At 36.5% G+C, this 17,828-nt stretch overlaps 1 non-coding gene across 1 annotated transcript; it reads left to right on the plus strand.

The window, feature by feature from the left end:
* The first annotated feature begins 12,011 nt into the window (after positions 1-12,011).
* Positions 12,012-16,023, plus strand: LOC117577169 (large subunit ribosomal RNA). The gene has a single exon (XR_004573064.1). It is a non-coding gene; the product is annotated as a large subunit ribosomal RNA (ribosomal RNA).
* Positions 16,024-17,828: the final 1,805 nt, after the last annotated feature.

Genomic DNA, 17,828 nt, shown 5'->3' on the forward strand with positions numbered 1-17,828 from the left:
GAAAATTGAAGAAAAAACTTTTTAAATATAGCATTTTATACTGTTTATTAATATAATGAGATAAGATTTTGAATTTAACTTGAGAAAAAGATTTTTTGGACTTGGTGAATTTTTTATTGAACTGCAGCCATATGATATGAGGTTCTACCGAGAGATGAGTTCAACTTTGACAAAAAATTTCAACATATGAAAATTGAAGAAAAAACTTTTTAAATATCATTTTATACAGTTTATTAATAAAATGAGATACAATTTTGAATTTAACTTGAGAAAAAAATTTTTTGGACTTGGTGAATTTTTTATTGAATTGCAGCCATATGATATGAGGTTCTACCGAGAGATGAGTTCAACTATGACAAAAAATTTCAACATATGAAAATTGAAGAAAAAACTTTTTAAATATCATTTTATACAGTTTATTAATATAATGAGATAAGATTTTTGAATTTAACTTGAGAAAAAGATTTTTTTGACTTGGTGAATTTTTTATTGAACTGCAGCCATATGATATGAGGTTCTACCGAGAGATGAGTTCAACTTTGACAAAAAATTTCAACATATGAAAATTGAAGAAAAACCTTTTTAATTATCATTTTAAACAGTTTATTAATATAATGAGATAAGATTTTTGAATTTAACTTGAGAAAAAGATTTTTTGGACTTGGTGAATTTTTTATTGAACTTCAGCCATATGATATGAGGTTCTACCGAGATATGAGTTCAACATTGAAAAAAATTTCAACATATGAAAATTGAAGAAAAAACTTTTTAAATATCATTTTATACAGTTTATTAATATAATGAGATACGATTTTGAATTTAACTTGAGAAAAAAATTTTTTTGGACTTGGTGAATTTTTTATTGAACTGCAGCCATATGATATGAGGTTCTACCGAGATATGAGTTCAACTTTGACAAAAAATTTCAACATATGAAAATTGAAGAAAAAACTTTTTATATATATCATTTTATATAGTTTTTTAATAAAATGAATTAAGATTTTGAATTTAACTTGAGAAAAAAAATTTTTTGGACTTGGTAAATTTTTTGGACTTGGTAAATTTTTTATTGAACTTCAGCCATATGATATGAGGTTCTACCGAAATATGAGTTCAACTTTGACAAAAAATTTCAACATATGAAAATTGAAGAAAAAACTTTTTAAATAGCATTTTATACTGTTTATTAATATAATGAGATAAGATTTTTAATTTAACTTGAGAAAAAAATTTTTTGGACTTGGTGAATTTTTTATTGAACTGCAGCCATATGATATGAGTTCTACCGAGATATGAGTTCAACTTTGACAAAAAATTCAACATATGAAAATTGTAGAAAAAACTTTTTATATATCATTTTATACAGTGTTTTTAATAAAATGAGATAAGATTTTGAATTAACTTGAGAAAAAAATTTTTTGGACTTGGTGAATTTTTTATTGAACTGCAGCCATATGATATAAGGTTCTACCGAGATATGAGTTCAACTTTGACAAAAATTTTAAACAATGTTAAAACAATTTACGATTGTACTAGTATTTAATACAAATTATTGATAATAAAATAATGAAGTTTTGCTGTTGTATTATTAAAAATAGTGCCACATAAAGATACATTAGGTGGTATACCTTAGTAAAATGAGCGGGTTGTAGAAAACGTGTCACAAAACCTATATAGGGGTGGTGATGTCGGGCAGCATGTCATATGAGAAAATTTCACAAGTGAAATATATATGACTATGTATATGGAGTGAGTCTTGCCGGCATAAGTCATATATAAATAATATATGAAAATAATCATATAGAAGGCAATATGATTAAAAAAGTTAAAAATAATGAAGTTTTACTGTTGCATTATTAAATTAGTGCAACATAAAGATACATTAGATGGTAATACCTTAGTAAAATGAGCTGGTTGTAGAAAACGTGTCACAAAACCTATATAGGGTGGTGAGGTCGGGCAGGCATGTCATATGAGAAAAATTTCACAAGTGAAATATATATGACTATTGTATATGGAGTGTCATGCCGGCATAAGTCATATATAAATAATATATGAAAATAATCATATAGAAGGCAATATGATTAAAAAAGTTAAAAATAATGAAGTTTTACTGTTGCATTATTAAATTAGTGCAACATAAAGATACATTAGATGGTATACCTTAGTAAAATGAGCTGGTTGTAGAAAACGTGTCACAAAACCTATATAGGGGTGGTGATGTCGGGCAGGCATGTCATATGAGAAAAATTTCACAAGTGAAATATATATGACTATGTATATGGAGTGAGTCTTGCCGGCATAAGTCATATATAAATAATATATGAAAATAATCATATATAGAAGGCAATATGATTAAAAAAGTTAAAAATAATGAAGTTTTACTGTTGTATTATTAAATTAGTGCAACAAAAGATACATTAGGTGATATAGTAAATGAAGAGCATTGTAGAAAACGTGTTAGTGATGTAGCAGGCATGTCATATGAGAAAAATTTCACAAGTGAAATATAAATGAGAGCATTGTGAGAAACGGCATAAGTCATAAAAAATAATATAGAAGGCAATATGATGTCGAGCAGGCATGTCATATGAGAAAAATTTCACAAGTGAAAATATATATGACTATTTATATGGAGTGAGTCATGCCGGCATAAGTCATATATAAATAATATATGAAAATAATCATATAGAAGGCAATATGATTAAAAAAGTTTAAAAATAATGAAGTTTTACTGTTGCATTATTAAATTAGTGCAACAAAAAGATACGTTAGGATGGTATACTTAATAAAATAAGCTGCATTGTAGAAAACGTGTCACAAAACCTATATAGGGGTGGTGATGTCGGGCAGGCATGTCATATGAGAAAAATTTCACAAGTGAAATATATATGACTATTGTATATGGAGTGTCATGCCGGCATAAGTCATATATAAATAATATATGAAAATAATCATATAGAAGGCAATATGATTAAAAAAGTTAAAAATAATGAAGTTTTACTGTTGCATTATTAAATTAGTGCAACATAAAGATACATTAGGTGGTATACCTTAGTAAAATGAGCTGGTTGTAGAAAACGTGTCACAAAACCTATATAGGGGTGGTGATGTCGAGCAGGCATGTCATATGAGAAAAATTTCACAAGTGAAATATATATGACTATGTATATGGAGTGAGTCTTGCCGGCATAAGTCATATATAAATAATATATGAAAATAATCATATAGAAGGCAATATGATTAAAAAAGTTAAAAATAATGAAGTTTTACTGTTGCATTATTAAATTAGTGCAACATAAAGATACATTAGGTGGTATACCTTAGTAAAATGAGCTGGTTGTAGAAAACGTGTCACAAAACCTATATAGGGGGTGGTGATGTCGAGCAGGCATGTCATATGAGAAAATTTCACAAGTGAAATATATATGACTATGTATATGGAGTGAGTCTTGCCGGCATAAGTCATATATAAATAATATATGAAAATAATCATATAGAAGGCAATATGATTAAAAGTAAAAATAATGAAGTTTTACTGTTGTATTATTAAATAGTGCAACAAAAAGATACGTTAGATGGTAATACTAAAATAAAATAAGAGCATTGTAGAAAACGTGTCACAAACCTATACATTTTCTTTTTTTTTTTTTTTTTTTTTTCGTCAATAATTATTTATTTTAACATCTGTCGGTACGGACAATAATTAAATTTTAGCCAGCCTTGTCGATTAAATTCTCACAAGAGATGGTTGGTAGGGTCTGGAGGGCTAATCATCATCCTCCATGGGCAGGTCGAAGGGTGTGTTTCTTTTAAGTCTTCTGACGGTTTGGCTGTTGTCCAAGATGTTGATGGCCATGTGTTTGGGTGGTTATGGAGCCTGTTGATGTAATTCGTGCTCACTTTTCGAATTTCATCTTCTACCCAGGGACCCTGAGTACCTCGTGGATGGTGCTGTTGTCATGGTAAGGATGAGCGTTCGAGACCATTCTCAGAGCCTTGTGTCTGCAGCCTTTTGATGCTCCTGCAGTTTGATTTGCAGGCAGTGCCCCACAGCTGGATGCCATAAGTCCAGATTGGCTTAAATATGGTTTTGTAGACAAGCAGTTTAAGTTGCTTTTAGCTTCGAGCGTCTTCCAATGAGCCATTGGAATTGCTTCAGCCTCTCTTCAGCCTGCTTTCTCTTCCTTAGGATGTGTGTGCGCCATGTTAACCGCCTGTCGAGCGTCATGCCAGGTATTTGGGCGTGGGATTTTCGGGAATATATTCCCCATTGAGACTGACAGGCGGGCAATTGCCGTTGCGGAGTGCAAATGTGGTTTGCGTGGACTTCTCAGGGTTTACCGAGATGTTCCACCTCCGCAGCCAGGGCTCGATGGTGTTTAGCTGATTTTGAATAATTTCCGACGCATCCTCTGGGGTTCCTGCTGTGGCAAGGAAGGCTGTGTCATCGGCGTATGTGGCAACCAATAGGTTCTCGTTGAAAAATGTAGGCATGTCCGCTGTGTACAACGTGTACAATAGAGGGCCTAGGACGCTACCTTTGTGGTACACCGGCTTCGATACCTTTTGTGGTAGATCGCGCATCTCCGCATCTGACATAAAAGCTTCTGTTGTCGAGGTAAGATTGCAGAAATGCGTAATGGGGTTGAGGCAGGTTTCTCTTAAGCTTAAGCAGTAGCCCTGGGTGCCAGACTCTGTCGAAGCTTGCTTCACGTCAAGCATTACGGCGCAGCAGTAGTTCTTCTCCTCGAATGCGTCCAGTATCACTTGACTAAACGGTGGCATTGTTCCGGGTGGAGTGAGAACGCCTGAAGCCAAACTGGTGATCCGGAATCAACCCAGCTTCTTCCAGCACTGGCAATACTCTGCGCAAAAATACTCTTTCGAGTATTTTGGAGAGTATCGACAGCAAACTTATCGGACGATAAGAGCCAAGATTGCTTCAGGTTTGCCAGGTTTGGGTATAAGAATTACCTCTGCTCGTTTCCAGATGGTTGGAAAATGTCCTAGCTGAAAGCACCTGCTGTATATGTTGGCGAGGAGTTGTAGGCAGGGGGAAGAAGCTTAACAGCCAGTGCTTCAATGCCATCAGCGCCCGGCGATTTATTCGTCTTGAGTCCCTCGATCTCAAGTTTGACCTCATCCACCGAGACCATAGCTAGCTCTTCTTGGGTTGTTGTTGGTGTTTTCATCTAATAGTTGTAGGGCACGTTGCGTAGCTGAGATATCCAGGTCGGTGCATCTTATTATCGGCTTGAAGGCTTCGCTGAGGTGCTCCACAAAAGCTTCAGCTCGTTCTTGCTCTGTGCGGCACCAGGCGCCCACTAGCACGCTGGACTGGAGCAACTCTCTTAGTAGGTCGTTTTATATGACGAGTGACCTGCCAAAGGTTGTGCTGTGGGTCTCCAGGCTCAACATTGGCCAGGAACTCTTCAAACGAGCTCTGCCTGAGCTTTAGGAGCTTATCCTTAAGCTGCTTTGCGGCTCTGTTAAATACCCTTTTATCTCTAGGATTTCTGGATAGGAACCATACTCGTCGCAACCGTCTCTTCTCAGCTACTAGCGAGGCGATCTCTGAAGACCAAAGGTGTAGACCCTCGTTGGTAGTCTGGGAGAGATTGGGGTTCTGGGGGAAGCATGTGCTGCTGCGTTGTGCATGTGTGCGTGAGCTCGTCGATGGCGTTGTTCACTTGCTCAGTGGTGGTAAGATCTTGCACTGGGTTGACATTTTCCGTTAGCCAGGCTTTGTAGGATTGCAGTCTCGTGCTCCTCTTGATCATCCTGGGATGTGCAGCTTTTCTCAGTGCAGGGAGGTTCAGCCGCAGTTCCACTGCGCTGTGGTCGGAGAAAAGGTCCGCGTTAGAAGACAACGAGACTTTGGCACTATCAAATCCTTTGGAGAGGGCCATGTCCAGGGTGTCGGGAATTTTGGTCGGATCTGTTGGCCAGTAGGTGGGCTCTCCTGTGGTGTGGCATACGATGCTCCTGCGCTGGATGCACCTAAGTAGTGCGCTTCCTTTAGGGTTGCTGACTCGGCATCCCCACCATCGGTGCTTTGCGTTGAAATCGCCCCCAATTAGAAATCTGTTACCCAGACTGCTCAGCAGCAGATCAAAATGCCTTTCTGATACTCTGTGTCTGGGGGGGAGGTAGACCGCGGCGACTGTATAGTCGCCTAGTGGGCTGGGCAGATTGACTTTGGCACATTGTACCCAGTCTCCTCTAACGTACTCAGCTCGTTGTACTTTATGCCCGCTTTAATAATAATTGCCGCTCCGCCATGAGCTCTGCCGCTAGGGTGGTCAGCGTGGATGATGTCATACCCGTGAAGTCGGATGTATGATCTATTGGAGAAGTGAGTTTCGGAGATGAGGAGTATGTCTGTGTGTGTGTGTGGATAAAGTGTTCCACTTCTGGCCGGCTTTTAATCAGGCCGTTAGCGTCCAGATCGTTATGTTTAATCCCGTTTGCATAATGATTTGCAAACGGTAGCAAGCATTTGGGTCATTTGACTCATGACCTTTTCCATCATGCGCTCAAACATGGCCTCCATTCTGGCCATTGCCGCGTCAAGGGAATTGCTTGGTGGGATTAAGTTGGCGTTGGGATGTAGGATGTTATCTGTGGGCAGCGTTTCTTGCTGTATTGGCATAGCTAACATTTGGGTCGATTCTGCTTGCGTTGGGGTCGATCTTGCTGAGGTGGGGCGGCTGGTAACGTGAGGTTGCCTGCCTGGGGGCAAAAACACTCTTCGCTCTCTTGTAAGCTGGACAGCCTTTGTATGAGGCGCATGTGGGCCCTTGCAGTTAAGGCAGAAACCGGTTCACTGGCGTTCTTTTTTGCATTCAGCAGTGGAGTGCTCGTCTCCACACTTGACGCAACGATGTCGAGGTGGCAGTATCTTTGGGTATGCCCGAAGGCTGCAGCGGTAGCATTGGGGACATCGTTGAATTTTGATCGGCGGTTCAACCGTGACCATGGTGCTGCATATCCGTTTGATCTGGTATTACCTCCTTATTGTTTTTGGCCGGCTCCAGACTTACGAAGAAGAGGTTTAGAGGCTTCTTTGTACCCCTTTTATTGGGATTGTGGACTCCCTGACCCTGTGCCCGTGCGGCCGAGTCCCTCTTTGATGTCTTCCAAATCGGTCGAGTGGTGGAGGCCTTTTGATGACCACCGGTAGGCGCGTTCATCTCGGGGTTGAAAGGTGTGGAATCTATTTTTACTATCGCTCAAGAAAGTCTTTAGTTTGGTAAAGGCATCCTTGTTGGGGGTCATGACTCGAATGAAGTTATTCTGGCTGGCTTTGTATGTGACCTCTACATCTTTGCCTAAGGCGCCAGAGATGGCTTTTGGATAGGTCCTTGATGCTGGTTACATCCGGGATGAAGATTGGCGGTGGCTTGATCTCCTTGGGTGCTTTTTCCTCTTGGTCATGCTTTTGGATGTCTTAGGAGCAGCTGGTGTCTCTTCGTAATCATCACTAGAATCTGTTTTCATCATCGTCCTCAGATAGGATTCCGAATGAGTTATTTTTAAGTCTGCTTATTAATGCAGCTCTGGCTGCCTCGCTGGTGCTGGCCTTGTCCTCCTTATCGGCTTTTTTGGCATTCTTGCGCTTTATTTCTCCAGGCTCGGAGTCGCTGGAGTCACTATTTTTATATTGATGTTGCCCTTCTTTCTAGGCGGCTGGGCTTGCCAGCTCATGGTGAGAAACTGACGCGAATTCGAATTTTGAAGGAGTTCGAAATTCGCGCCAAGCGTTGATGTTTTTGCTATTTCAATGGTTCGTGTCTTGGGTGATGTTTGCGACTTTGCTTAAACACTGACACCGACACAGCGTTTGTGTCCTTGCTATATCGATGGTTCGTGACTTGGATAGCGTTGATGTTTTTGCTATTTCGATGGTTCGTGTCTTGAAGTGATGTTCGCGACTTTGCTAAAAAGCTGAACCGAGCTTTTAGCTTTAGAGTCTTATAAGCTTGGAACTTTTCACGCAGGCGGCTCACGACTTGGGTAAAGTTCGAACAGCTGTGATCAAGCTTTAAAGCTCGATAGCTTCAAAAGCTTGAAATTTTCCACGCACGTGGTTATTTTTGCAATTGGGAAAACTCGATTTTCACAATATTAAGAGTGTCACTGTCACTAAATTATTCGCACTTTTGTTGCATTTATGATCCCATCACTAGGCGAAATTAAATCCGTCTCTGTCGGTAATGTTTTAAGGTTTCTATGGTTCTCACACGGTAGCACACACGGAGGCACGTCTGTTCACTTCGAAAGTTCGATCGACTGAAAACTATACATGGTGCAGTGTGTGCTCATCACGTATTATGTATTGATGCAATATATTTCAGTTTGCATATAAGTAATAATTATGTATTATTAATTAAATTATTAGTCTCATGATATAAATGATACTATTATATGGTTATATAATTATTACTATTATATAAGCATATGATTAATAATGTCTTTTCAAAAGAAGACGGTTTTCGTAGCTAAAGAATTAATATGTTGTGAATAATTTAAAATCCTCTAGGACAACATTGTGGACGGAAGTTTTTACTAAATATAATAGTTGTCTACAGTCAAAAGCAGAATTAGATAGAATATCAATTTGTCATCAAAATAAAATAATTTTTTATTCATTAATGAATTTAAAATATAAATACATGTGTGATAAATATATTAGTAAGTTGAAATACAAATATATTTGACGGATAGTATGCATATATATTTTATATATAAGTAATATATTATATAAAACAATTGTAATTATAACTAGCGAACGTGAATGCATCTATTATGGCACATTCGTATAGTCAGTCAAGTATAAACATATATATATATACAATTATTAATATATCGTTTGTTATTCCAAAATATTTGTGAGTTTCATGTATTTCATATTGTAAGATTATGTAATTATATTTTAATATATTTACATAATGAAATGAACATATTCTGGTTGATCCTGCCAGCAGTTATATGCTGTCTCAAAGATTAAGCCATGCATGTCTAAGTACACACGAATAATAGTGAACCGCAAAAGGCTCATTATATCAGTTATGGTTCTTAGATCGTTAACAGTTCACTGTAACTGTGTATTCTAGAGCTAATACATGCAATTAAAACACGGACCTTCTGACGTGTGCCTTTATAGGCTAAAACGCAAGCGATCCGCAAGATCCTTACATGGTTGAACTCTAGATAACATGCAGATCGTGAGTCTCTCGTACCACGAGCAACTTTCAAATGTCTGCCCTATCACTTTTGATGTATATCTAGACTACCATGGTTGCAAAGGGTAACGGGGAAATCAGGGTTCGATCGAGAGAGAGAGCTGAGAAACGGCTCCCACATCAAGGAAGGCAGCAAGGCGCGTAAATTACCCACTCCCAGCTCGGGAGTAAGTGACGAAAACAATACAATACAGGACTCATATCCGAGCCCTGTATGGAATGAATACACTTTAAATCCTTTAAGCACAAGGACCTATTGGAGGCGAAGTCATGGTGCCAGCAGCCGCGGTAATTCCAGCTCCAATAGCGTATATTAAAGTTGGTTGCGGTAAACGTTCGTAGTTGAACTTGTGCTTCATACGGTAGTGCAACTACACATTGTAGTTTAGTACTATACCTTTATGTATGTAACGTATTACCGGTGGAGTTCTTATATATATAATAGTACTTGTACTTTTTTTATATGTCCTCCTATTTAAAAACCTGCATTATGCTCTTCATCGAGTGTGTATTGTGGGCCGGTACAATTACTTTGAACAAATTAGAGTCTTAAAAGCAGCTTCAAATGCCTAATATTCTGTGCATGGGATAATGAAATAAACCTCTGTCTGCTTCATTGGTATTCAGATCAAGAGGTAATGATTAATAGAAGCGTGATGGGGCATTAGTATACGAAACGCGAGAGGTGAAATTCTTGACCGTTCGTAAGACTAACTTAAGCGAAAGCATGCCAAAGATGTTTTCGATTAATCAAGAACGAAAGTTAGAGGTTCGAAGGCGATCAGATACCGCCTAGTTCTAACCATAAACGATCCAGCTAGCAATTTGGGTGTAGCTACTTTTTATGCTCTCTCAGTCGCTTTCCCGGAAACAAAGCTTTTTGCTCCGGGGGAAGTATGGTTGCAAAGCTGAAACTAAAGGAATTTGCGGAAGGCACACCAGGAGTTGAGCCTGCGGCTTAATTTGACTCAACACGGTGAAAACTTACCCAGGTCCGAACATAAGTGTGTAAGACAGATGATAAAGCTCTTTCTCGAATCTAGTGGTGGTGCATGCCGTCTTAAGTCGTGGAGTGATTAGTCTGGTTATTCCGATAACGAACCGAGACTCAAATATATAAATAGATTCCTTCAGATTATGGTGTTGAGCTTATATAGCCTTCATCATGTGGCAGTAAAATGTTTATTGTGTTTAATGTGTTTATATAAGTGGAGCCTGTACCTGTTGTGTGTCCCATTATAAGACACAGCTTCTTAAATGGAACAAATTGCGTCTACAATAATGGATGAGCAATAACAGGTCTGTGATGCCTTAGATGTCCTGGCTGCACGCGCGCTACAATGAAAGTATCACGTGTAATTTCTAGACCGAGAGTCCGGGAACCTGCTGAACCACTTTCATGCTTGGGATTGTGAACTGAACTGTTCACATGAACTTGGAATTCCCAGTAAGTGTGAGTCATTAACTCGCATTGATTACGTCCCTGCCCTTTGTGCACACCGCCCGTCGCTACTACCGATTGAATTATTTAGTGAGGTCTCCGGACGTGATCACTGTGACGCCTTGTGTGTTGCGGTTGTTTCGCAAAAGTTGACCGAACTTGATTATTTAGAGGAAGTAAAAGTCGTAACAAGGTTTCCGTAGGTGAACCTGCGGAAGGATCATTATTGTTTTAATGCATCTAACCGTTAATAAATTAAATTTGTTTTTCTCTTTTAGGGAATTGCAATATTTAATAAATTATGTAACTAATAAATATAAATATTTTATTCAATCATATGAGATACAATTATGCAACATATAATAATTTAAATTAGCTAAAAACCGTTTGTCATGTATTATTATTATTATATACTGTATTAAGAGTGTTTTTTATGTGTTTTGGATAAAATAAAAAACTGCGTGTATATGTACCATAATATACATCGTTGCAAAATGTATTAGTGATATTCCAGTGCGCATACATTGGTTGCGCAACACCTCTAAGAAAAACAATGTGTTACGTTTGCAGTTAACTTTTACAATATGTGATCATAAAAAGTAAATTTTAGCAAAATATACTTGTCATATAATTCTATTATTATCGATTATGTAATCTAAGACATTTCGCAACATTTATTTAGGGTATAAAAAAAAAATTTTATGAAGAATTGATATATGCTAGTAAAATGTGTATTTTTAATTTCTTTCAATAATAATATTCTTGACGTAGAAATAAAAAAAGATGTATCACTCTAAGCGGTGGATCACCTCGGCTCATGGTCGATGAAGAACGCAGCAAACTGTGCGTCATCGTGTGAACTGCAGACACATGAAGCATCGACATTTTGAACGTAATATCGCAGTCCATGCTTATGTACTTTTAATTAATTTTTTAGTGCTGCGTTGGACTACATATGGTTGAGGTTGTAAGACTATGCTAAATAAGTTGTTTAAAATTTTTCGGAATTTTAAGCACATTGTATATTATTGGATAATATAAGTGTGAATCTAAAAAGTTCTCGCTTAAGATATTCATAATATGAATTAATAAATGAAAATACTAAAACTCTGTTGCATGAGAAATTTGAAGAATTATATGTTCTTTATTCATTTCAAATAATATTGAGGAATGTCTAGCATAAAATATATTATTTTATAAACTAGAATTGCCTCTTATTAACGAATATGGTATAAAGAATAATTTTGTGAATATTATGGACCTTCAAGAAAAAAATAGTATATTTCAAAATAGGCAGAGAATTGTCTATAAGTGTAATTAAACAACCTCAACTCATATGGGACTACCCCCTGAATTTAAGCATATTAATTAGGGGAGGAAAAGAAACTAACAAGGATTTTCTAGTTAGCGGCGAGCGAAAGCGAAGCAGAAACTTTCTTCTCTTAGTAGCGGCGAGCGAAAAGAAATCAGTTCAGCACTAAGTCACTTTGTCTATATGGCAAATGTGAGATGCAGTGTATGGAACGTCAATATTCTAGTATGAGAAATTAACGATTTAAGTCCTTCTTAAATGAGGCCATTTACCCATAGAGGGTGCCAGGCCCGTATAACGTTAATGATTATTAGATGATGTTTCCAAAGAGTCGTGTTGCTTGATAGTGCAGCACTAAGTGGGTGGTAAACTCCATCTAAAACTAAATATAACCATGAGACCGATAGTAAACAAGTACCGTGTGAGGGAAAGTTGAAAAGAACTCTGAATAGAGAGTTAAATAGTACGTGAAACTGCTTAGAGGTTAAGCCCGATGAACCTGAATATCCGTTATGGAAAATTCATCATTAGAATTGTAATATTTAATCAATATTATAACGATAGTGTGCATTTTTTCCATATAAGGACATTGTAATCTATTAGCATGTATGGAATTTATCAAACAATTTTGATAAGAGTTTATTTAAATTAGAGTGCTTGCATTTTAACATAAAATAAATTTCAAAAATTTGATAAAGTGCTGATAGATTATATGAGTACAGTGCGTTAATTTTTCGGAATTATATAATGGCATGATTATCATTGATTTTTATGTTTATTATAAGCACTTGTATGATTAACAATGCGAAAGATTCAGGATACCTTCGGGACCCGTCTTGAAACACGGACCAAGGAGTCTAACATATGTGCAAGTTATTGGGATATAAACCTAATAGCGTAATTAACTTGACTATTATTGGGATTAGTTTTTTAACTATTTATAGTTGATTAACGCAATCCCGGGGCGTTCTATATAGTTATGTATAATAATATTTATATTATTTATGCCTCTAACTGGAACGTACCTTGAGCATATATGCTGTGACCCGAAAGATGGTGAACTATACTTGATCAGGTTGAAGTCAGGGGAAACCCTGATGGAAAGACCGAAACAGTTCTGACGTGCAAATCGATTGTCAGAATTGAGTATAGGGGCGAAAAACCAATGAACCATTAGTAGCTGGTTTCCTTCCAAGTTCCTCAGTTATTATCTTGTTTTTCTATTTAAACTGTTGTATATAAATAATCTCGATCTTAAAGCGATCGATGATTAGAGGCTTAGCGGTCGAAAACGACTTAAACCTATTCTCAAAAACTATAATATAAAGACTTAACTCTGATATGAAGTTAAGGTTATGATATAATGTTGCCCAGTGCGCCACTTTTGGAACAGAACTGCGCGCGGTGGGAATAACGACGTAATGTTACGGTGCCCAAATAACATATCCAGCATAAAACCATGGAAAGCTGGTTTGGCTTTTAATAAACGCCAGGACGTGATCATGGAAGTCGAAATCCGCTAAGGACGTGTTAACAACTCACCTGGGCCAATCACTAGCCCTTAAAAGGAGGCGCTTAAGTTGTATTAACCTATACATTACCGCTAAAGTAGATATTTATATACTTGTAATATAAATTTTGAAACTAGTGCTGAGTAGAAGGTACAATGGTGTGCTTAGAAGTGTTTGGCGTAAGCCTGCATGGAGCCGTCATTGGTACAGATCTTGGTGGTAGTAGCAAATAATCGAATGAGACCTTGGAGGACTGAAGTGGAGAAGGGTTTCGTGTGAACAGTGGTTGATCACGAGTTAGTCGGTCCTAAGTTCAAGGCGAAAGCCGAAAATTTTCAAGTAAAAAAAAGTAACTAAAATTTATATTTTGTCATAATTAAAAAACTTGAATAATTTTGAACGAAAGGGAATACGGTTCCAATTCCGTAACCTGTTGAGTATCCGTTTGTTATTAAATATGGGCCTCGTGCTCATCCTGGCAACAGGAACGACCATAAAGAAGCCGTCGAGAGATATCGGAAGAGTTTTCTTTTCTGTTTTATAGCCGTACTACCATGGAAGTCTTTCGCAGAGAGATATGGTAGATGGGCTAGAAGAGCATGACATATACTGTTGTGTCGATATTTTCTCTCTCGGACCTTGAAAATTTATGGTGGGGACACGCAAACTTCTCAACAGGCCGTACCAATATCCGCAGCTGGTCTCCAAGGTGAAGAGTCTCTAGTCGATAGAATAATGTAGGTAAGGGAAGTCGGCAAATTAGATCCGTAACTTCGGGATAAGGATTGGCTCTGAAGATTGAGATAGTCGGGCTTGATTGGGAAACAATAACATGGTTTATGTGCTCGTTCTGGGTAAATAGAGTTTCTATCATTTATGGTAGTTCTTGTTCCCCGGATAGTTTAGTTACGTAGCCAATTGTGGAACTTTCTTGCTAAAATTTTTAAGAATACTAGTTGGGCAACCAGCTAGTTCTTTTAAATTATAACGATTATCAATTAACAATCAATTCAGAACTGGCACGGACTTGGGGAATCCGACTGTCTAATTAAAACAAAGAGCATTGTGATGGCCCTAGCGGGTGTTGACACAATGTGATTTCTGCCCAGTGCTCTGAATGTCAAAGTGAAGAAATTCAAGTAAGCGCGGGCAACGCTGGGGAACTATGCTCTTAAGGTAGCCAAATGCCTCGTCATCTAATTTAGTGACGCGCATGAATGGGATTAACGAGATTCCTACTGTCCCTATCTACTATCTAGCGAAACCCACAGCCAAGGAACGGGCTTGGAATAATTAGCGGGAAAGAAGACCTTTTGAGCTTGACTCTAATCTGCAGTGTAAGGAGACATAAGAGTGTAGAATAAAGTGGGAATATTAAAATTTCGGTTTAGTATCGACAATGAAATACCACTACTCTTATTGTTTCCTTTACTTACTTGATTAAATGGAACGGTGTATCATTTCCTAGCCATTATACGGATTATATTTATTATATCTTATGGTATTGGGTTTTGATGCAAGCTTCTTCTGATCAAAGTATCACGAGTTTGTTATATAATCGCAAACAATTCATTAATGAGAGAGTGCATCTTATGTGTTCTTAAATTAAAAATTTGTATAACTCAATTACTCAGGTATGATCCAATTCAAGACATTGCCAGGTAGGGAGTTTGACTGGGGCGGTACATCTCTCTCAAATACATAACGGAGGTGTCCAAGGCCAGCTCAGTGCGGACAGAAACCACACATAGAGCAAAAGGGCAAATGCCTGACTTGATCTCGGTGTTCAGTACACACAGGGACAGGCAAAAGCTCGGCGCTATCGATCCTTTTGGTTTAAAGAGTTTTAACAAGACGGTGTCAGAAAAGTACCATAGGGATAAACTGGCTTGTGGCGGCAAGCGTTCATACAGCGACGTCGCTTTTTGATCCTTCGATGTCGGCTCTTCCTATCACTGTGAAGCAAAATTCACCAAGCGTTGGATTGTTCACCCATGCAAGGGAACGTGAGCTGGGTTTAGACCGTCGTGAGACAGGTTAGTTTTACCCTACTAATGACAAAAACGTGTTGCGACAGCATTCCTGCGTTAGTACGAGAGAACCGCAGTAGGACCAATGCACAATACTTGTTCGAGCGAACTAGTGCGTGTATGACGCTACGTCCGTTGGATTATGCCTGAACGCCTCTAAGGTCGTATCCGTGCTGGACTGCAATGAATAAATAAGGGCAATTTGCTTGTATGGCTTCTAAAACATTAACAAGTTTATTATTCATTTAATAGACGACGTATGGATGTGATGCCAATGTTACATATAACATAGTAAATTGGTGAGGATCTTCGATCACCTGGTGCCGCGCTAGTTATATATTAAAACCTTTATTATTTAATACAATGACAAAGCCTTGAATCAATTGTAAAAACGACTTTTATAACAGGCAAGGTGTTGTAAGTGGTTGAGCAGCTGCCATACTGCGATCCACTGAAGCTTATCCTTTGCTTGACGATTCGATAAATAAATATATATGTTTAAGGCATATATAAAAAAATATTATATATATATTATATATATAAATATGCCAATTTGTATGCATAATTATTAATTATGTGTTATACAATTACGCATATAAAGAAGAAAATTTATATATAATATAAATATATTTATATATATATAAATAAATATATATCTATGTGTACAAAATATACTTGTGTATTTAAAATATGCATTTCATTTAGTATGCGTTAGTTATATATATTTATTTGGTAGCAAAAAAGGAACGGCCATTAAGTTACAGGCGAAAAATTAATAATATGCATAACAAGTATATCTAAGTATACAAAACACTTGCATATTTTATATATGGCATTTATTTATTATGCGTTGGTTATATATATTTATTTGGTAAGCAAAAGGAACGCCATTTATATTAGTGGCCGAAAATTAATAATATGCATACTAAGTATATCTAAGTATACAAAACACTTGCGTATTTTTATATAATGCATTTATTTATAATGCGTTGGTTTATATATATATTGTATTTGGTAGCAAAAGGAACGTCATCATATTAGTGGCGAAAATTAAGAATATGCAAGGGTATATAACTATGTGTACAAAATACTTGCGTATATTTTAAATATGCATTTATTTAGTATGCGTTAGTTATTTATATTTATTTGGTAGCAAAAGGAACGCCATTATATTAGTGCGCGAAAATTAATAATATGCATACTAAGTATATCTAAGTATACGTAAATACACTTGCCATTTATATTAGTGTATAAGAATTCATAGTATATATGCATTTATTTATTATGCGTTGGTTATATATATTTATTTGGTAGCAAAAGGAACGCCATTATATTAGTGGCGAAAATTAAGAATATGCATAGTATATCTATGTATACAAAATACTTGCATATTTTATTATGCATTTATTTATTGCGTTGGTTATATATATTTATTTGGTAGCAAAAGGAACGCCATCTATATTAGTGCGAAAATCAAGATATGCATAGGTTATATATGTGTACAAAATTACTGCGTATTTTTATATGCATTTATTTAGTAATGCGTTAAAGTTGTATATAATTTTATTTGGTAGCAAAAGGAACGCCATTATATTAGTGGCGAAAATTAAGAATATGCATAGTATATCTATGTATACAAAATACTTGCATATTTTATATATGCATTTATTTATTATGCGTTGGTTATATATATTTATTTGGTAGCAAAAGGAACGCCATTATATTAGTGGCGAAAATCAAGAATATGCATAGTATATCTATGTGTACAAAATACTTGCGTATTTTATATATGCATTTATTTATTATGCGTTGGTTATATATATTTATTTGGTAGCAAAAGGAACGCCATTATATTAGTGGCGAAAATTAAGAATATGCATAGTATATCTATGTGTACAAAATACTTGTATATTTTAAATATGCATTTATTTAGTAAGCGTTAGTTATATGTATATATTTATTTGGTAGCCAGAAGGACGCCATCATATTAGTGGCGAAATTAAAATATGCATGGTATATCTATGTGTACAAAATACTTGTGTATTTTAAATATACATTTATTTGGTACGCAATTACATGAATTTGGTAGCCAGAAGGACGCCATCATATTAGTGGCGAAAATTAAAAATATGCATGATATAAAAAAATATATATATACATTTATGTATGTATCTATATGAACAGAATACTTGCGTTATTTAGTATGCATTTATTTCATACAAATTATGTGTTTGGTAGCAAAAGAAGCGCATCATAATTAGTGGCACAAAGTTAAGACATGAAGAT

Source organism: Drosophila albomicans, unplaced genomic scaffold (genome assembly GCF_009650485.2).
Source record: "Drosophila albomicans strain 15112-1751.03 unplaced genomic scaffold, ASM965048v2 utg000341l_pilon, whole genome shotgun sequence".
NCBI classification, from domain to species: domain Eukaryota; kingdom Metazoa; phylum Arthropoda; class Insecta; order Diptera; family Drosophilidae; genus Drosophila; species Drosophila albomicans.